The sequence below is a fragment of the Lissotriton helveticus genome, chromosome 10, assembly GCF_964261635.1.
Source record: "Lissotriton helveticus chromosome 10, aLisHel1.1, whole genome shotgun sequence".
NCBI classification, from domain to species: domain Eukaryota; kingdom Metazoa; phylum Chordata; class Amphibia; order Caudata; family Salamandridae; genus Lissotriton; species Lissotriton helveticus.
In genome coordinates, this window is record NC_136071.1 from 803102156 (window position 1) to 803124961 (window position 22806).

At 42.5% G+C, this 22806-nt stretch overlaps 1 protein-coding gene across 1 annotated transcript in view; it reads left to right on the forward strand.

Moving 5' to 3' along the window:
* MPP7 (MAGUK p55 scaffold protein 7) overlaps positions 1 to 22806 on the forward strand; it is a 1171941-nt gene that overhangs the window by 1031284 nt on the left and 117851 nt on the right. The window lies entirely within an intron of this gene.

Consider the following 22806-nt stretch of genomic DNA (forward strand, 5'->3'; position numbering starts at 1 on the left):
TTACTGTCAAAGTTCTGCATGAATGTTTTACACTTTGTCTCTAATTTAAGGCCGTATGCTCTCTGCCATAGCTACTGGAAGAATGAGCTCTGGTTTATTTAGTGACTTTAGTGGTTTATCCTGATGAAGGACTATGATTACTTGAGTTGTGTACTTGTCCCCTTCAACCAATAGCATACTTTATTACACTTTGCCTCAAGAGAAGCAAGCCCCGGAGAAGCTTCATGCGTGTGTTGTGCATAACAAACCAACCATGACAGCAGTACAGTAAGAATTTAAGGAAGTCAATGTTCACACCAAGTTCAGGATAAACCTAAAATGTATAAGTACTATTATAGCAAAAATACTGACACATGGCTAAGAGGGTCAAAGTGCTTGAGAATAAGATTTGATTGTCAATAAGCATTCAATGAAAAAATAGAGTAAATTAAAAAAAAGCAGAAAACCAATGATAAACAGTAATGTATGCAAATGTTATGAAAAACAATGATGCATCTCAATTAAAAATTCGATATAGCAAAAAGTAAGCTAGTCCATTATAAAGACAAGTGGTACCAGGGTCTGCTCCACGGAGCAGGTCTTGATTTAAAGTAAGCGCGCCTTTCCTCTTTGCAGCGTGTGCAGCCGGAACAGCGAGCACATCTACAGCCAGCGAGCGACACGCACCGCTGCCGGCCACAGATTGGGGAAGCAGCGCGGCTGCTAAGCAGTGTGCGCCTAAAAGAAAATAGTGCTCATCGATTACATAACGCCGACTGTGTAACATCGCGAGTAAAAGATCCAGTCGTTATGGGCAGTCACAAAAGGAGACAGGGCGGTTTGAAGGAGGGACTAAGAAGCCTCATATTTAATCGGAATCCACCAGCCAATGAAAAATATGTGCGGAGAGTGGGCGAGGCTTCCACAGCACTTCCACATCATACCATACTACAGCATGCCTCGCAGGGCGAGCAGGGCATGCGCGCTGCAACACTAGTCTCAACCTAAACATTTTAATTAAAAATATATATATATATATATATATATATATATATGAATCTCAAAATATAGAATACTACTTACAATTCCTTAGTGAGTTCATAAAGGTGACCGTATTCTAGGTACCTCAAATTTAAAGCCTTTATGGATGGATGCCAAATAGGGATTATATATATATATATATATATATATATATATATATATATATATATATATATATATATATTTCTTTAAAGTTTTGCCAGATAAGCACCACACGCACTCGGAAGACGTACAGCTATAGGCGTTTATTAACCAAAATAACGCCAATAGCTGTACGTCTTCCGAGTGCGTGTGGTGCTTATCTAGCAAAACTTTAAAGAAATTGAAAATTCTCGGCGGCGGGGTTGCCGAGATATACACGCCACCTGACCACGGGAACCAGATCCCAGCAACCTACCCCGGTTTTGGAATTCATATATATATATATATATATATATCCAACCCTTGCAGTTTACCCCTTCAAGAAGAGCCTCACGAAGTCTGATTTTGCTTCAAATTATTTTAATGGCAGCTTGCAAACAGCGTCTCAATCCGAAGTCGTCTTTGAAGATCAAACGCCAAACGCGTTTCGGGACTTCTCCCTTCGTCAGCGGCGTGTAGTGTGAAAGAGATGAGCATCTTGTTTGCGCACTAATTTAAAGTTCCTGCCCCAGTGGGCGTGGCCACTACGGCCTTGTGGGATCTGTAGTGCATTGTTCAGTGTTCCCAAGTGGGTGTGCTCCCAAGTCTGTGAGTAAACAAAATTAATCCCCAGTGGGTCAAAGTACAAATTCGGGATTTTGCTTCAAATTATTTTAATGGCAGCTTGCAAACAGCGTCTCAATCCAAATCTGAGGCTCTTCTTGTAGGGGTAAACTGCAAGCGTTGGATATATAACGGCCGTCCCGGTCGTAAGAAAGAGCTCACCGCGGCTGCGGGTCCTTGCTGATACCATCCGGTCTCAGCAGTTGGGAACGAAGGATCTGGCACTCGTCAGGGAGTTGCCAGTGACGCTTTTGATGGCACCTACAAAGCGGGACAGAGGTCCGCCCGAATTTGTACTTTGACCCACTGGGGATTAATTTTGTTTACTCACAGACTTGGGAGCACACCCACTTGGGAACACTGAACAATGCACTACAGATCCCACAAGGCCGTAGTGGCCACGCCCACTGGGGCAGGAACTTTAAATTAGTGCGCAAACAAGATGCTCTCATCTCTTTCACACTACACGCCGCTGACGAAGGGAGAAGTCCCGAAACGCGTTTGATCTTCAAAGACGACTTCGGATTGAGGTGCTGTTTGCAAGCTGCCATTAAAATAATTTGAAGCAAAATCAGACTTCGTGAGGCTCTTCTTGAAGGGGTAAACTGCAAGCGTTGGATATATAACGGCCGTCCCGGTCGTAAGAAAGAGCTCACCGCGGCTGCGGGTCCTTGCTGATACCATCCGGTCTCAGCAGTTGGGAACGAAGGATCTGGCACTCGGCAGGGAGTTGCCAGTGACGCTTTTGATGGCACCTACAAAGCAGGACAGAGGTCCGCCCGAATTTGTACATTGACCCACTGGGGATTAATTTTGTTTACTCACAGACTTGGGAGCACACCCACTTGGGAACACTGAACAATGCACTACAGATCCCACAAGGCCGTAGTGGCCACGCCCACTGGGGCAGGAACTTTAAATTAGTGCGCGAACAAGATGCTCTCATCTCTTTCACACTACACGCCGCTGACAAAGGGAGAAGTCCCGAAACGCGTTTGGCGTTTGATCTTCAAAGACGACTTCGGATTGAGACGCTGTTTGCAAGCTGCCATTAAAATAATTTGAAGCAAAATCAGACTTCGTGAGGCTCTTCTTGAAGGGGTAAACTGCAAGCGTTGGATATATATATATATATATATATTTTTTTTTTTAATTTAATTGTTTTAAACTTTTCCGTGAAAGGGGAATAACATTTTCAAAACTGTGATCTTCACTTTTAGCTTCGTCATGTTAACTTGAGGGACAAGTTGGGGTGGGTGCTCGTAGAATTTAGCTTCCAGCATCTTGTAAAAAAAATAGATCCATTGCATTAGTGACATTGTATTGGCGGTTATGATAGTGTAGACTGCAGAACGGTCTGTGTTCGTATTACGTCTTCTCCTTGGCTTTGTAGGACCAAGCGCCACAGCTAAAACAGCCCGAGTCTCCTTGTTCTTATTTCCAGGTTTACCCTAGAAGTGCCTACAGTAAGAGTGCACAAATTTACAAAGCCTCACTTTTATTAACTCATGGTTTTTTTTTGTTCAACATTACCGATAAGCCACTGGTTAATTTTGGGCTTTGTGAGTGGCAGCAGTCCACCTCATCCCTTAATTGTCAGTGCTTCACCCGCCTCGCACCACGATTCCTAGCTGCGGATTGCTTCACAAAATCCATGCAAACCACCCACATTATGCGCATTGTGGTCCACCCAATGCCCACTGTGTCCCCAAGCCCTCTTCACCATTCTTGCCACAGCTAGGCTGCTCTACCCAGTTCATACTGGTGTTCAGAGGCAGGGTACATCGTTCCAAGATGTTGTTTTATTCCCCAGAACACCCCACTCAGAATCCTCCTGGACCAGAAAGTCCCACCATGCTCTTAGAGGGGGAAATGAGAAGAGTTTAGCTACTACACACAGGGGGAATTTACCCTCCTTCCCCTACTGTGCATATACGTTTTAAAATGCATTCACCTCTTGCAGAAAGTTATTCACTTTGCCGTTTTGTACTATACAAGTTTAACATACTTCAGGCCAGAGTAGCAAAATGTTTATGAACTAAAGTACACTTTTTTCACTGAAAATACAATTATGATACTACATTGAGAAATTGTACTATTACGAACTTAAAGGTGACCTTGGGAAAATGAATTAATGAGGGAGTATCCCTTGAGCACCCACACATTTCTAAGTTTGTTGTTATTCAGAGACATTTTCTGGTAGCTTCTTGTACTCCAAAGGCATACAAAACTACTCCCAGAAAGGCAGGAGCAATTGCTTATTCTCGGTGTAAATTTTTTTGAAACCCCCCCATATTTCATGAGGGTTTAGAAATTTTTTTCTTTCCTTCTGTAAAAGATAGGCATAGAAATCTGCATGAGACTGATATGCCCTGTGCTGGAAATGTACAAATGTATTCGATTTCCAGGAGTTGATCTAATGGTGCTTGTAAATCCCTAGAAAGCTAGAAATGTAAAAGTAATACTATGGGAGTACATTTCAGACTTGAGCCAGCCCTGCTGTGTGGATCGGTCCTCTGTAATCTGAATGGGATTGCTATAAAAAGGTAATACCGCTATTGGGAATAGAACCAACAACTATTTTTCCTTTAAAGAAGACTATCAGCATTTTCCTATGCAGTAGTCCTCCTATAATTAATAGAACCAACAACGATTTTTCCTACAACTCAGAATATCAGCATTTTCCTAGGCTGTAGTCCTCTAATATTTTTTCCTCCAAACACATTCCTCAGTATTTTATAATTGTTTCCACGGCATTTCATGGTAAAAGATTGTCCCAACAATGAAATTGTTTGCATTGTCTACAAAGTAGAGAAAATGGGACAAAAGCGTATATTGTTATAATAATTCAGTGCCTCAGAAGTGCTCTAAACTCAAGACATGCTGCACAGTGCCCACACTTTGTCCAGTTCATTGAGTTCAGGATGCAGGGCAAGGGGTGTTGCCAGTGCCCTCCCAGCTACTTGACTATGGCAGGACTCTGGGCCCTGCAGCCACTCTGAGAGGCTAAGCTAGACAGGGGTTCTACGCCTGAGAAGTTGTTTTCTGCAAGCTTGGCCTCGTCAAAGCACACTAACTCAAAGCCTGACAAAGAAAAGCGGTGTAATGCACAAAGGTACATAGCTCATCTGATGAAATGCAATTGTCTTGGCATCCACCATTGTTATGGAACTGCACGGGATGATAAAACACAGGGCTGATCCTACGTATTAAAAGCATAGGTAGCCTGTACAAAGCATTTCAGAAGAAAAATGAGGACAATAAAAAAAAGAACTAGTAGCAATAGATCTGTAACTCCAGCTTCGAGCTGTTCCAGCTAAATTAATCCGTGACATTTTGCTTTTTGTCTGCAAACAGACTACTGTTCCAGATACATTTCCCTATAAAAGGGAGCCTGACTTCCTATCTATAAATAGAACTGGAGGCAAATGAACCAACAGGGTTATAAAATATAACTAGATGGAACAAATCTGTTTCTTGATATTTTACGCCCTGCAAGTAAAATGACTTCTGGGAAGGGCAAATCCCTTTCTCATTAGCGAGAGACCTTTATATAGGTTTTTCTGTGTGTTAGAGAGGCTTTTCAAGAACCTGTTTAAAATATTAAGCCAGAAAAATAGCTCAGTGGGTTAACGTGCGGGTTTGACAGAGTACTGTCTCACTCGGAAGAGACATGACTGGGATGACATTGCCTGCATTTTGAGGGTGATGAATGGAGCACCACTAGTTTGTTAGTGCAATGGAATGCCTATTCTAAGCTCCAAGAAACCATTGACTTTGTATTATGTCAGTCTTTAGAGGTCAATATTAAATCTGATTGCTATCAGTTGTTGTTCGTGCATAATTGATGCACTGAGAAAGCATGATTTGTGATGATGAGCACAATGTGGACTAACTGGCGGACAAGAGGACAGTAATTTACACCTAACCCAGTCCAACTCTGGAGATAAAGGTCTCTGAAACACATTTTGAGAACAACAAATGGTAAAGAAAATATATGTGGGCATGCATGCCCTTTCATTCATTACATATGTAAATATTCTGACTCTCGGACAGGGAATACATTGACACAGAGAGAAAATAGAGTCACTTAAACAGGGAATGAAATGAGAGCAGGACTTAAGTTTGCGCCAGTGGTAGAACCAGAAGATGCTGACGTGCTCTGTGTTAGGAAGGCCTGCAGAAGCACACCGCAGCCGCAATGCAATAGCCACTGACACAGATTTTGCGGTAAGTCGCAAGAGCAGACCAGCAAATGGATGACCAATAAACAGCAGAGACCTCAGTCTGTAACCGACACATTGAACACTGTGACACGTGGTGCCATCTTGTAAACATGTCCAATAAACATATTACCCCCGTTTTCCCCTTTCCACCACACTTGAGCATGACTTTCATGCTCCATTTGCTGGACCTCTCCATGCCTTCTTTTAATGGGTGCACTGTTGTAAGACTTCATGACCTACTGAGGATCTCCCATAGCTCCTTCTTGTATATCACCAGTGACACTGACTGGAGATCTTACCATTCCCTCAGTGATGCTTCTGAGGGATGCCAGTGGGGAATGATGTCTAGCGTCAAGCCGCCATTAAAAGTGTTACAAGAGGCATCTCCTCTGCACTGAATATTCCGGCTATACATTGTTTTGTGAGGCGAGATGGCCACATAAGAGGGTTTGTTCTCTTGGTGTCTGGACAAAAGGTACTCTCGATGCGTGTAGAATGTTACTTGCTGATACTCAAAGGCCTAATATCTTCTACCGTTAGGGAATTCATCCAGCTGAAATCTTTGTCTTACCCTTGTTTGAACTGAAGCCTGAGCTCTATTAGGATTAGGTATCCCTGCCTCGGAGAGCATGATTTGTGCTTCTCAGGACTCCTCCCTGCCTGCGATGATTGTTCCGCTGTATAACTTTTCAAGTGCATAACACTACTATTGGGATAGCTCTTTGCTCACGCTCTCAAAAACCTTAAAAACAGTTGCATGATTACACATAGTCCGTAACATTTGGCAGAGAATAACTACATAATACATTTGTGATGGGCGTTGTCAGTGTTTTTGCACCTGATTTACAGGTTAGGGTAAATAATAGGGAATAGCCTAGAAAGTTGTATTTGACAGTTTGGGTTCGTTAGCCATTTTTATTTATTTATTTTTACTTTTAGCACGGACACAAACTACCAGATCAAACCAGGTGTTAAGCAGCTGCACTAAAAACGGAAATAACACAATTTGCACTACACTCCTATAATCACAAATTGAATTTTCACCTATTTTAGCACTGACTCTTGAGTCTAAATAACCGTGTTAGAAGTAGGCGTCCACCATTAATTCAACATAAATTAAAATAGACCATCTTGTTAGGTGTGACTTGAAAGTGCAATAGATCTTTTTGTTACCAGTGCTTTAAAATGTACATAGAGTAGGTTTGGGAGGAGCATCTCTGTCTCACCTCATGGTATTGGTTGTTTGGTGTATTATCCTGCCTCCTATGGCATGCTTCCAGTGCAGTGCTTGAAGAACTCTTAAGTATTTTGAATCATCTCACATTAATTGTTTTCTCCTAAATACATTGTATACATAAATACATAATGTATTTGTTTTTTTCAATGCAGCATGCGTTTTTAAACATTAACATTTGTTAACATGCTAGACAGACCCCCATTTTCTGTGCCAGTGCTTATTTTTCTTTATGGCGCAGCTTTCCACTTGCAAAGCTTAAGCCAGTCAATTTGACAAGACGCTTCCAACATGATAAAGTTATGTCTGTCAGCTGTATCCTGATTGAATGCTGCAACTTCATTAAGGATATGGCCTATGTCCTTACTTAGGTCTTCTGGTTTCCTCGGGTCTTCATGTTGCAGAACTGTCAGTATTCCCTGAACGATACAAGTTCCTGTGGACTTGAGGAAAAATAGCCATTTAAAAAAAAACTTGAGGTGGGTGTAATTCTTTGCACTAAAAGAAATTCATATGTTGTCAAAGCAAAGTACATTCATGCTTTCTTGCATCTGCACAACTGTCACACTATCGTGAATTGTACATGATCCATTGGCCCATACACTTTCTTTGCATCTTATTTATATTGCTTTTAAGGTTTCAAATTGAGAATTCAATAAGTAGTTCTAGGACTATTAGTTTATGTACAGCTTGGCAACGCAACTGTATCTGGTGCGATATTTGCCTTTTTTTGTAATGCAAACCTGGTCCAATCGCGTTAGAGTGATTTACAGCAGAACCAGACTTTTATACATTTTTTTTAAGCTCAAGGAGATTTAATGATTTGCCCACAATCACAGGATGCTGATCCGAAGCCGAATTCACACCTGTTTCACTGTTACTCAAACTCAAAGCCAGAGTAATATAAATCAATCTCATGAACATACTGTAAAAATACAAGATGATCATAGGAAGACCAACATGGCGTACAATATTGGTCCTCAACAGCAAAGAGCATATAAGAATTTCTGTGGCACATTGCAAAAGATCAGGAAAAGAATTTGATGACTAGACTAGTGGTTTCAAGAACACTCCCCATACATGAAAAAGATTTGCAACATCTATTAAACCCTACACTAAACAAAGAATAGGGGAAACTCAATTGGATCAAGGAAGTAACAAAAGTGTCCGCATCAGTACCTCTGTTTAAGTTCCACAAGCAAATAGTCCTGTATAGCCTGAAGCCACACAATCAGAGATGTCAAGAGAGATCTGTACCTCTCCAAGTCTAAGGGAAGTCTGACTAACCCCAAGGTGGGTTCGCTAATTAAAATGCACTAAGAACATTCAAGAAATATGACCTCATATGCATCATAGTACTTTTCCAGTTTCCAAGAGAAACTTAGCGCCTTCAACACTACTCCCATATTCCAGTCTTTATTTCCAAAGCATCCTTGCATTCCTCCCTTCGTCTGATAGTACCAACTGGTAACACTTCCTTTGTCCTGATCATCATCATCAAAAACTTTATTTCGGCTATTACAGCCTTAAAATCACATTTAGATTTACAACATATTAAAATCCAAGTCAAGAAAAAAGAACAAGATCATAAAGAACACTAGTTAATATACATAGTAATATAAAATCATTTGTTGGGAAGTACACATATGAAAATCATCATTATGGGAAATTTAATCTGTTAAAACATACATTAAATATATAATTTAAACTGAGAATATAAAAAAAAAAGATTATAAACATCCAATGTTTTCATAGCGCCCAGGATCGGAATAGCAGCCAGTTAGCAGGTATTACTATTTCTCTCATGAATTAATCAGCAAATACCTACACTTACAGGCTTAATTTTTACAGAGTCCAGAATCACAACAAATGACAAGTAGGAGATGGTATTACTTATTGTCATATCAATTTTTGAGTAGATGCCTTCGTTTATACCACATTGCAAATAGAAATTTAGAAATTGCAACAACATAAACCTGGTTAGTATCATCTTTTAGGATCCTATTCTATGTAATTTCTAATACCCAGGTTTCTGCAGAGTTGAATAACCCACTTAGACCTAGCCTGCTTGTATGTCAAGCAGAAGAACAATACATGAATTACTGTTTCTCCCTCCACTAGGTGCCCAGGAAACACCAGCTCCAATTTGTATTGGGACGTAATAACCAAAAACCCATAGGTTAGACTAGAGGGGTTAACTGTCTTTAAAATACTTGTCAATTTGTACTCTTTCAAGGCACTAGCTAATGACTTTTTTTGTAAGTACCTAGGCAAGATTCCTCAGGTACGGTCCATAGGTCCTCCCTTCGTATTGCACGAAAAGAATCCCTAATAAAGGACAGTCCTTCTTGAAAATTATTTGACCTTGCCAGATCTTCCTCGCCTCACTATTTCTGAAATACAGTGTGCTTTTTACTACTGAATGAATGCCTTTGGTCTGCACCTGCAGAGGAGAAAACATGCAGAAAAACAACTTTCACCTTAGTATTAAATGTCTCGACAGCAAGCTTAAAGGCCACAATCATGCTAACTTAACAGTTTACTTCAAATGCATATCAATTCTACTACCTATATGTAATCTTATAAATGAAATCTTTAATAAAGGAATCAGACTATTTTATACTGTACTGTTATATGTGGCACAGTAAACTAATACATATTTTGTTAAACAAAAGTGTCACTGGTCACAGTTTATATAGAAAGCATTAAAAACAAATATGATTCATTGAGTTCGAGTTTAAAATATTTGTAGAGCGCGCGTTCACCTAGCGGTTTCATGGCGCTATAGAGTACTGGACCCAAGAGGACAGGAAGATGGAGGGGAAACAGAGAAGGCAGTTATGAGGAAAAGGCTTGCGAAAAGAGAAACTTTTTTAGCGTCTTACGGATGAGTGTATATTGGGTGGAAGATCTGAGGTGAGCGGGGAGAGAGTTCCAGAAAGCAGGGGCAATTGTGGAGAATTTCGCGCCTCCCCACTTTTTGCGCTTAAAACGAAGAACTATCAACAGTTGTTGGGAAGATGAGCGCAGTTCCCTGGCAGGGGCGTAGGCTTTGATTTCCGAAGAGATGAAAGCAGGGGCTGTACCAGCCCGGGCCTGGAAAGTAATGCAGCCCATCTTGAACTGAGCTCGTTCTCGGATAGGGAGCCAGTGTAAGGACTTGAGGAGAGGAGTGACGTGGTGGAATTTGGCCAAGTTGTAAACCAGGCGGGCAGCCTGGTTTTGGACCAGCTGTAATCGTCGCATACTATAAGCGGGCATGCCACAATAAAGGGCATTGCCATAGTCTAGGCGAGAGATTACCATCGCCAGGACTATAAGTTTGAGGGCAGAGACAGAAAAAAACCGAGAGACTTTGCGGATAGTGCGGAGTGAGAGAAACGAAGAGGACACCACTAGACTAACTTTGGAGTGCAGAGTGAGTTGGTCATTCAACTTAACCCCAAGAGTTTTTACAGAGGACGATGGAGAAGGGGGGGGGACCTAGGGAGGGGGGCCAGAAGAGGGAGGTCCAGGGACTGGAGCAGCCACCTGTCAGAACCAGCTCAGTTTTGTCTGGGTTTAACTTCAGGTGGTTGTAATTCATCCAGTCCCGGATGAAGGTCATGACAGACTGGAAATTGGACACGGACTCAGGGGATGGGGATAAGGAAAAAATAAGCTAAAGGTCATCCGCATAATTATAGACGGCGACCTCCATTTGTTGAAGGGCGAAAATAAGAGGGGCAACGTACAAATTAAATAAGAGGGGCGAGGGAGGAGCCCTGGGGAACCCCGCATTGTACTTCGCGGAAGTCCGCCGAGAAGTCGCCCAAGCGCACAGCCTGGGTGCGGTCCCTCAGGAAGGAGGACAGCCAGACCAAGGCCGAGCCTCCAATCCCCGCCGCCCTGACACGGGAAAGTAAGATAGAATGGTCAACCGTGTCAAAGGCGGCGGAGAGATCGAGGAGGACCAGGGCCTGGGGGTGGTTAGTGTCCATGCCCTCTCTGAGGTTGTCGAGGACCGACAGCACCACGGACTCCGTGGAGTGTGCGGGGCGGAAACCAGCCTGGCGGGGGGCTAACACCCTGTTCTCCTCCACAAAGGTACTGAGTGCTCTGGTCACATGACGCTCCAGTACCTTCCCCAGAAAGGGAAGTAATGAGATGGGGCGGTAATTGACAAGAGCGGAAGGGTAAGCGCCAGGTTTTTTAAGAATAGGAACGATGATGGCCGATTTGAGGGGTGGGATAACGATACCCTGGGACAGTGAGCTATTGAGAAATTTAAGAGGGGACTGCACACAAGTCGAGTAGATTTGCTTCAGGATGTGTGCAGGGCAGGGGTCCAAAGGAGAGCCTGTTTTGACCGTAGGCAGAAGGGAAAGAAAGGACGCTTCTGTCAGAAGGGGAAAGGAGTTAAGGCGTGCTCCGACTGACGGACACTGGGGGTCGACAAACGAGGAAGGGGGGGGGATGTTTGCTTTGATGTTGGAGACTTTGTCCAGAAAAAAAGTGTTAAGGGAGTCACATAAGTCCTGGGAAGGGGAAGGTTTGAGGGTAGCTCTGTCAGAATAGGCGAGTTCGTGCACGATGGAGAAGATTTCTTTCGGCTGATTTTCGGCAGCCAGAATTTTTGAAGAGAAGTAAGCATTCTTAGTCGCCAAGATAGATTTTTTGTACACAGACAGGAGGGTGATGTACTGATTTTTAAGATTGGGACAATAATCTCGCCTCCTGGTCCGTTCCGCACGGCGAGTTTTAAGGCCTTAAGTTCCTCATTGAACCAACGGTTCGCGTCATTCGCGCGCCTGAAGGACACCCGCCTGAGGGGGGCGACGGAGTCACAACCTGATCTGAGCCAAGAGTTAGTAGAGTCGGCTTGTGCGGAAGACGACACACCGTGAAGGTCCGGACAGGATGCAGAGAGTGTGACGGAGAGAGAGGCCACGTCCACATGATTCCAGGAGCGTGCCCAGGTGTTTTTGGGAAGAGAGGGCTTGGGAAGTGAACTAAGGTGTAAGGAAAATGATAAAAGCCTGCCTCAACGCGGCTGCCAGACTACTCACAGGTACCAGGAAGTTTGACAACATCTCTCCACACATGAAAGCGCTGAACTGGCTCCCCCTGGAGGCCAGAATCCAGTTGAAATTGGCTTGCACTGTACACAAGGCGCTTTACACAAACTCCCCTGCTTATCTGGCACAGAAATTAGTGATATCCGGAGGAAGCAGAAACTCCAGGTCTGCCGGAAACCTACTGCTTCAACCTGCCTCCTTCAAAAAAAAAAAGAACTTGTAACAGGGCGTTCACCGGAGCAGCACCACGAATCTGGAACTCTCTTCCACCCTCCATCAGAAAAATCCCTATTCTAGCACGCTTCAAAACTGAGACGAAAACCTTCCTCATGGGTAAATTCTTCGCCTAAGGCCTGCCCACAACCTCCCCATTGAATGGGACTAATCTAAGACTACCGCCTCACATATCAAAAGCTACCCACGACGAATACATTTGGAACCTTGCTTTTGTTTCTGTCTATGACAATGAGCGCAACCATTCGTGTGGATCTGTTTGTCCCTGCACCTTAATCTTTTTGCTCAACAATGTATACCGTGTAACGTTTGATCTGTTTGTCCCTGCACCTTAATCTTTTGTTTGCTCAACAATGTATACCGTGTAAAGCGCTCTGATACCCTCACGGGTCATGTTCGCGCTCTATAAAACACAAAAATAAATAAAATAAAATAAATAAATAAAATATCAGGAAGTGATCGGACCAAGTGCAGGGGGAGATAGACAGGGAGGCTACTGGGCAATTAAGGGACCAGATCTGATCAAGGATGTGGCCCGGGATGTGAGTAGGGAGGTGGACATGGGAGTCGAAGTTGAGGGAGCGAAGGGTATCTTTCTCACTAATCCTTGGCAAATGCACTCCATTAACTGCATTTTAGCACACCACCTTACAATCTAAAGCTACAGAAGATTAATAACAGTAACCAGATATCTCTGAAAAGGAAAATTTTAATATGCACACACACACACGTCTCCAGCACACAATAAATGCACCTTCTATACCTTTATTGCACCATATTGCATTGGTATTATTGCATCACACGAGTACATAAGGCCAAAGGTAAATATATAAATGACCTAGCCAAACTTAAAAGGATGGATCCGCAATTATGCTACTCTAAAACATTTAATTTGTTTATGGCTCCTTTGACTTGTATCTCCAAGGAACTTGTGAATACAGTCTCTTGCAATGAAATGCAGAAAGGTGGCGTTGAAAAGGATGGATGGAGGGGTGGATGGATGGATGAATGCAGACATGGATGGATAGAGCAAACCATGGAGTGATGGATGGAGAGAATGGTGTATGGATAAAAAAATGGAGATGATAGATGGAGCAATAGATGGATGATGAGCAAAATGGGCAGAGAGGAGGATGAAGGGATCAGTGGAAAAAGTGTTTCTGGAGAGAAGGATGGATGATGGTTCGATAGACAAAAGACTGAATGGAGAGAAGAATGTCTGGCGAGAAGGGATGGATGGGTGAAAGAAGGGTAGAGAGATGGTCGGGTTGATGGATTGTGACAAGGAAGGATGGAGAGACATCGAATGGATGGAAAAACACTAAAAGAAAGAAGGAAGCCAAGGTGAAAAATTATAAAGAAGAATAGATAGAAAGGGCAAAAGACTGAGATGGTAGGATATTTAAGAATTATCTCAAGTGGTATGACTGACATGTTAGCCAACCTCCTCCACTCACTTAGAGCTGGATGGAACATAGTTCACCGTGGTGAGTGTTGTATTTTTCTGGCTACTTAAGTCAACAAGGAGACCTCCTTTAGGTAAAATGTTATGCACCACACATTAATTTACCACAATACTCTTTACTCACCAGTCAGATGAACAAGAAGGAAATGTATTCAGTATAAAAATAAAAACAAAAAGGTAAAAATATACAAATGTATTCAAATATTATTAAAAGCAGTAAAAACTTAACATATAACAATGTCATCAGATTCTGTATTTTCCTGGCAAAAGCAGGAAAACAAGTTGATATGCAAGACAAATAACAATGTCAGTCAATCAAAACAATTCATTACATATGACATTTCACAAAAAGCAAAAAATATAAAAACAAAATACAATTGGGAATGTACTAAGGAAAAAATCAATTCTTATTCAAAGAGAAAAAATACAATGGTCAAACTTAGATCAATTATAAATTTCCAGTTGTTATATACATCATTCAATATAATTGTCTCTTCAGGCTTAGCGTAGTTTCCACTCTCAAGAGCATCGACACGTTTCGGTGGGCATTATATTTAAAGCCAACACCTTCTTCAGGAAAACACTATTTATTCCCAATTATCACAATAAAATCTGTAACAAATGAAGACAATCACAAATAAATCAAAGTTAATACATAACCTCGTTGTTCAATCATAACATACTACTGGTGGTTAAGAAGCTAAATGAAAAAAGGCAAAATTACATTCATAACACACATACAGCATACATTCAAGACTATATGACAGGGCATCTAACCTCTGGAATGTCGCAAGCCATATAAATTATAATAGTGGTCTTGCACAAAATAGTTCATGGTACTTAAGGAAGCTCAACTTAATACGGAATTTCTTATTTCCATCGTACATTTGTTAAGGTCAGCTACCCTGTAGATAGCAAGTTCTATTATATCGAACTTGCACACACAATTATCTTGCGAACAAAAACTCAGCAGAGTACCTGTCAGTCTTGGGGCAGAAAGGGCCTCCACAGATAAAAGTAACCTGAGGCAAAGGATGGTCAGTAGCTACATCCAAAAGAGGAAATAAGCAGAAAAAATCTCAATTATAAAAACAATCTGAATTCTAATGTCAGTATATCATAATACATAGGAAACAAGTATTACCTATATAGAGCATATAATTGCTGCACCAGTATCTCAGAAAGGTCACACTCAATGTGGCATGCCAAAAACCCTTATCTGAAAGAGACACGTTAGTATTAGATTCCTTACCTTAGAATATCCCCAGGCGTCAGACTGGATCCGGAAACTTTTGCGTAGCAGTACCCTTGCGCGCCGGTAGGCGTCGTCTGCGGCTCCGCGTCCGTCGTCGGCGTCGTGGGTGCCGTGATGACGTCGTCGGAGTACTTAGACGCCGCCTCCGCGTGCTGACGTCAGTTCTTCTTTTTTCCGCGCCAGCAAGCGCAGATTTGGAAAAAGCAGTAACCCTTAGTCAATTTTTGACTAACTTTTTGGATCTTTTTGATCATTTTTCAAAGTCTTCACGACTCCGATCGGTGCCGTAGGGATGCCCGGCTTTAAGTACTGCGAGGATTGCGACCGCACGATGTCGGTCACGGATCCTCACCACCTGTGACCCCAGTCGGCTCGGATGCCGATTTTCGAAGTACCGACGGATAGAGCATTGCTTCCCCTTTTTTCCTGAGCCGTGGCCAGGTGCGGTGAGGTCTGTACCTCTTACGAGTCTGAGTATTCACACGACTCAGAAGAGTGGAGAAAAACGATGCGGACACCTAGTGGATTCAGGTGACCTCTGTATCAGTTTTATCTATGTTGGTTTTGAGCACTGTTTTGTTTCATTATCACTTCGTTGCAGTAGCCATCCGTATATTTGGTCCTGAAGAAAGCAATGACATAACGTATCGATAATTGCTTAAACATGTCGACCTTATAGTATATCCGGGCAGTCTAAATTTTTTTGACTGTTACTGACTACTTTTTAATGTTGGAAGAGTGGGTAGCATCAGAATAAAATCACTTTCAGTACCCCCACATCCAATTTTATGACACCTTTTTATTTTATTTTTTCACACACCTTGTGCACTGCAACATCAGTCCCTCTTTTGTGCCAATATCCTCATAATTGAGTAACAAGACCATAGAAAGACCTGGCTGACCGGTTGAGGGCTCCTTTACCATCTGGGCCCCGCTCCGTGAAAGCTCAGTGGCACCCCTAGTGGTGGTCTTGAAGGAATCCCAAATGATGAAGGGCGGTTCCGTGTGGTGACTGATGGGCATCCTTGCCTGATCACTATGTGGGTCTGTCGAAGGGATGACCTTAGATAGATATATACATGGCAGGGACATTTAGGTTTTCTTGTTGGTTTACACCTTGCGTACACATTTTCTTGTTAGACCCTCTATTTTTTCTGTTGTTCAGTACATGTATGGAACATATCGGAGCCTGGTCTTTAAAACTCCCTCTGGTCCTAACCAATAGTTGATGTTTTTTTCAGGAACGGGGGCACAGTGTTTGTCCATTCTTCCGAGCCTTTTTCGGTCTGCAGACCGCACAAGCGTTTACGTGCATGGCTCGAGTCGGGGTACCACGCGGGTGGACGGCGTCCCCCCACTTATTTTACCGGGTGGACGCCGTCCTCCCTGCTAAACAGCTGGACTTCACTCTTTGGCCTCTCTGGCACTCGGAGCTCGGAGCTCACAGCACGCTGCTCACGCGCTGACTTCTCAGATGCAATCGCATCTAAGGGGTGAGGGAGGGGAGGCAATGAGCCCGATGGTGCAAGCCATCTTTCGTGACGTCACTTCCTGTCGAGACGTCACTTCCAGTGACAGCGTCCCCCCACTTCTTATTTTAGGACTTATGCCCTGTTTAGGTGTGACCTTGACCTGCCCAACAGGACAGCCCCAGTCGAGGCTTGTGACATGTGTACTGTTGAACCTGGGAGACAACCCAACCCTGAGGATGTTGCCAGCCATCAGCAATAATTTGGATGAGAGCAGATATAAATGTGCAGCGCGCTCACTGGCAGATGGCAGCTCAGTTTTTCAGAGATCAAAAAACTGCTGTCATTAATTTAGGTAATGCATACAAATTGCAAAACTGAAATACCAAACTTGTGTAACTTTTTTTTTACAACAAAATGTATTTCTAATTTACAGAACAAAAGGGTATATACAGGCCGACACTGAGATAAGACGGCTGGTTTTTGGTATAGATTACCAGCTGAATTTTATTAAATGCTACTGAAAAATAAGACAGGAAGTTATGGTATGGTAGGAAAGGGTGCAGGGCAACATCACAAATCACATCAGGTGTGAGTGGTGTATTTAATCAAGTTACTACACTGCACTTACTGAAATAAAGATTTTCGTTTTGTACCATACATTTTCTTAAACCACTGCTCCTTATAAAGTATCACTTGAGGTGTTGCACAGGAGATGTAAAAATCACTTATACCTGGCTTGAAAACATAGAAATGTTACTTATGTGTACTAAAAACTTGGAGCTATGTTTGGGCCGCGCCAGTGATGGTCGGGTGACTCTGGTCAGTGGTCACGGAGATAGTGTCAGTCATAGTCTTTGAAATGTCACTCATAATTACACTGAAATTATGAAAATGTCACACAACAGTCTGAAACCTTGGCAGCTATGCAGATATGTGTACAGGTGGAACCCCTGGTTCACTGTTCACTTTGTGTTTGACTCCGAATCTGAAATATGGAGCAACAGCTGTTTGCCAGGCGTGGCTCGTGCAGATAAGAGTGGTGTGGCCGAGTGGTGTGAGGGATTTCGACAGACAATGTGAAATTAATTGTTTAATTTTCCCTCGTGATCATCTGGAGAAATCCTCCCCCTCATCCACATAATCCCCCCCCACCCGGCCGTCCCGCTCTTACCTACATGGGCCACGGCTGCTGTTCGCCCCCTATTTTGGATTTACCACTGAACTACGGAACTTCAAACTATGCCTATGGAAGAATAATGGTCAGTGCATGAACCCTAAGGAAAACATTGGGTGAACTACTTATAATATGCAAATCACTGTGATGTCAAAGGAAGTGTTACCATGAAGAAGAGCTGTCAGCCCATTATAATAATTCCCATAAAAAATGTGAAGGACTTATTTTACAAAAACAACACATTAATATGATCACAAACGCTTGTGAAAGGAATATTTTTTGGTTTTACTTTTTATACAGCTCTTATCTTTTCAACGGGTTAACTTGTAACTAAACTCAGAAATTTATGAAAGTGACAATATTTTTTTTACAGACGCAGGAAGTTGGAAAGTACAAATTTAAACTGTTTTAATGAGGAAACAATGGGTTGGGTGTATTTTTTAAAAATTGAACTTTCTCCTAATGCATGTTTGTTTCCTGCTTTTATTCTTTCTCCTGTTGCATAGCACCAAACTGCTTCATATTTGCAGAAGGGATAATTTTGCCAATTTCCCTGTTCCTCACAGTAGAGGTTCAAAGTTAACCTCTCTTTTTGTCACTCTCCTAAATGACCGTCAAGTTGTCAGTGGGATGGAGGTTTACAAACACCCTGAAGCCAGACTTCAGGCATCCAGTGTTGACAAATGCAAGCAGCTGCAGTGCTGTGGTACAAATTGACATTTCCCAGTATGGTCTAGGAGAATGGAATGCCCTTTCTGAAAATAATGGGGGTGGGGGGATCCCTCTCCACCTGCACCCTCCTCTAATTTGGGCCCTGATAATAGTATTAGGCGTAATTTGCCTGATGCCAAACCCTTGGTGATTCCCACTTATTATATCCTTTATGGTTTTTAGAATTAATGATCTTATAGCCATTATAACTTTTCTTACCTTGTCAAGACAAAGGGAAAACATTTATGACTGACAGGGCACACATTGTGCTGGTGGACGGTGGTAGCTCTTTCTAAGAGGCTGATCCTTCAGTAAGGAAGACTCCTCTGGCTCACCAAACTGATTTGAAAGCCTTATTGCGTATTGCTTTTTATTTCACCCATGTGGAAACAGTGGCTAATAAACTCTTTTCCCGTCTTTGTAACAACTTACTGTAGTGTAGTTCCTACAAATCTGTAGGACCTGCACGTTTATGAAGTATTTAGACTAATTCTAGACACCCCCACAAGATATGTTGGCCTAGAGACCAGCAAGCTCACAGTGCCACAATAAGCCCCCTATCCTTAGCAGGGAGCGAATAGTTTCTGGCAACCACTGAGCATGACAACCCTGACCTCTCGGGGATCGTGAAAACAGATCAGAACCTTTCACTCAGTCAGTCGTGCTTAGAGAAATATACAGAGAATACACAGTGGAACGTTTTCAATATATTTATTGAACAAACATTATTCTTGTATAGAAAACGTGCTGCGATAATCAGTAGACAGAAGCAGATGAAAGTGATTACAAGCACTAAATGCATAAATTGTAGATACAGTTCTTACATATTGCGCAGAATGGTCTTGTACATGATGTTCTAGTCATCGTGATAATGTTGTGCTAGGTTAGATGTGAAACCAAAGTAGTTTCAGGGAAACTAACCAACATTGTCATGCACACAAATATGTACCAAAGGTCACAGCAGAAATGTCATTGTGAAAAATAGAACAATGTAAGAAATGCGCCTCTTTGCCTCATGTGCCTAACCTGAGCACATAACAGTACTGGTGCTCTAAACCCATAATATGCCAAAATGTTTGCTTCGCCCAATGTAATTTCTATATGTCAGTCATTAACGTCTCTAATATTCTGTGCATGCTTTCCTCTAGTTGGTCAATCCCCCTACCCAAACAGAGTAAAAAAATGTACCAACTCAAATAGATTGAGCCTATGTCCACTGATTGCGATCAAACATACGCCCAAAGAACCTATCTAAATCCTTCATATTCAAGGAGAGTAAGCCCATCATACCCACTCGAATAGAGAACACCTAAATCTGCTCAAGTAGAGAAGACCCAAGCTCAAACAGATAACAAATGAACCCACTTACAGAAACCCATACCAACCAGATGAATTTATACCCTCTTAAATCCATCACACCCATATGCACACTAAAGATTAAATTCATACTTTAGCCCTTCAAACTCAGACATTCAAACCCTCACTCTCTAAAGTAAACCCATAGCTACCTACACAGACCCAGCCCATTTATTCTGAAGCCATCAAATCAATCCCCTCTTGAATGAACTCACACCTGCTGTAATTAGCCCTTGGCTACTCAGACTCAATTAGTCAGAATCCCCTAGCAATCAATTAGTCAGTCAAAGGCATTTGTAAAGTGCGCGGCTGCTTCAGGAAAAACGTCCCGGTGCTCCAAGCTAAGAAGACACTACATCAGTTGCTAGCTATATTATATGTTAGTCTGAGTCGAACAAAAACATTTTAGGTTTCTTTTGAAAATAGAGACATATGGTGCCCTGCGGAGATTAACTGGCAGTGTATTTCACAGTGTGGCCTTAAAGGAACAGCCTTCATGTCTAACTTTCAGAAATGTAGGGACCTGCTTCAGTTGTAGGTTATTGGACCAAAGTGACGTGTGTTGCTTGTATGGATGTAGTCTGTCTCCCAGGTGGAATGAGCCAACTCCTGCTAGTGCTTTGAATGCTAGTGTAAGGACATTGAATTTAATGCAATTTGCAAGAGGTAGCCAGTGCAGCAGCTTCAACTGGGGAGAGATAGGCTGTTGAAAAGAAACTCAACAAATAAGTCTGCCAGCTGCGTTTTGAATGATCTGGAGTCTATGAATCAGAAAGGCAGGGAGGCCCAGATATAGGCTATTAGCATAATCCAGAGGGTAAGTTATCATTGTATGAACCACTGTTTCTCGAGTGTTCTCAGGAGCAAGACACAGCAACTTCCTTAAGGCTTTAAGTTTAAGGAAGCACATTGATAAGATCTGCCTGCTTTGGGCAGAAGAAGAAAGAGCAGAATCAAAGATTATACCTATATTTATGGCAAAGGTTGTAGGGGTGTTGGAAGGATTTAGATCTTGAGGCCACCAGAAGTACGAGGAGGGTGGACAACTAGGACCAAAGAAGAGAACTTCAATTTTATCAGAGTTCAACTTAAGGAAGCAAGCCTCTCTCCAGCATGCAACTCATTTGAAGCACTCCTTGAACTTGTTAAAGGCGGCCTTTGAATGTTCCTGGAAGGATACTAAAAGCTGGGTGTCATTCGCCTAAAAGATCACCTTCATACCCGAGGATTTAATCAAGCCCACTAAAGGAGCTATATATTGAATAGAACAGCACTGGTGTTGAGGCTGACCCCCAGGGAATTCATTATATTAGTGGTTTGAGAGGAGATGAAAACGGGCAGAAATAGACCCATTGAGATCTGTCTTCCAGAAAAAATTTCAGTCAAGATCGAACCTTACATTGAATGCCATTCTGATTTAGTATGTTCAGGAGAGTGGCATGGGAGAGTCGAACGCGGTCCACAGGTCCAGGAGTACCACCCTGCCCGAGTGACCTCTATCTAAATTTTCTTTAATAAACTCTGAAACCGCCAGAAGTGCTGTTTTGGTACTGAATCCTGACCGAAAGCCCGAATGCAAGCCATGAATGAGGCCATTTATTTGCACAAAACACGATAACTGGCAGTTCACTAGTTTCTCTAGCACTATCGCTGGTGCAAGTAAGAAGGAAATAGGCCTGAAATTGCTTAGACTTGTCGGGTCAGCATTCAGTTTCTTTCAATCAGTTGGAAATGCGCCAATTTCCAGGGAAGTAATCCAGATTGATTTTGTTAAGCATAGGGTTAACAGAAAGGGCCATTATCCTTAACATTTTGGGATGGCAAGGGTACACAGTTGAGCCAGATTTACATTTCTCCAGTTCCATTAAGAGGCTTGCTCTGAGATGATATGAAATTGGAAAGAAGGGCTTTAGATTATAGGGGGAATAAATAAGCCCGCGTTCCATCCATAGAGCGTGCTGACAAGGTAGAGTACTACTTGTGAATTTTGTCTTCAAAAAGTTGATTACTCATTGCACAGGCCCAGAGATTGATTAAAGATAGTTTAGCGGCCACAGGAGAAAAAAATGACAGTTATATTTGAAACTTCACGGGAAGTATTAGTAGCTGTCGCTATGCGTGAAGAGAAGTACTTTGTCATCGCACTGCAGGATAATTTGCAAAATGTTCTTAAGGTATAATCTTGGCCTCAATGTCATAGGACACTCTACATTTGCGTTCCAACTTATTACAGTGGCTCTATTCTGCCCTTAACCCCTTCGATGCTGGCCCGTTTCCGCCGCTGTGTGGTAAACAAACGAACAGGGCGGGCCGTGACGAACCCCAGCCGTCATCAGCACACGAGCACCGCGGAGCGTGACGGCTGGGGTTCGTCACCAGCATGCAAGGGGTTAAAGCAGATAAGAACCAAGGGGCCGAGATTTTAGTTCTATTTGCCACATGGACTTTCAAGGGTGTCAATTGATCAAGGACATTAGTGATTAATTTTGAAAAGAGCCACGTCCAGGTCTAAAGTGCCCCTTGGAGAGTGAGATGTGTAGCATAGGATTTGAGAGAGAGAAACCTCCGAGATGTTGTGCCAACTTCTTCTCCATTCAGGAGGTGTCGGACTTCTTCCAGTGGAATACCCTATTAAAAGAAAATGGAATAAGAAAATAATCTGACAAGACAATCAGAAGGGGCGCGACCTTTAGGTTAGTGATAATTGAAAAAATCAAGTCCAGAGTATGTCCTGCCTTATGTGTGAGAGATTGGACTAGTTGTACATAGTTCATACCAGCCAAGGTGTCGGTGAGGTGGGCAGCAAAGGAACAACTCGGATCGTCAACATGAACGTTAAAATCATCAAGGATGGTGAA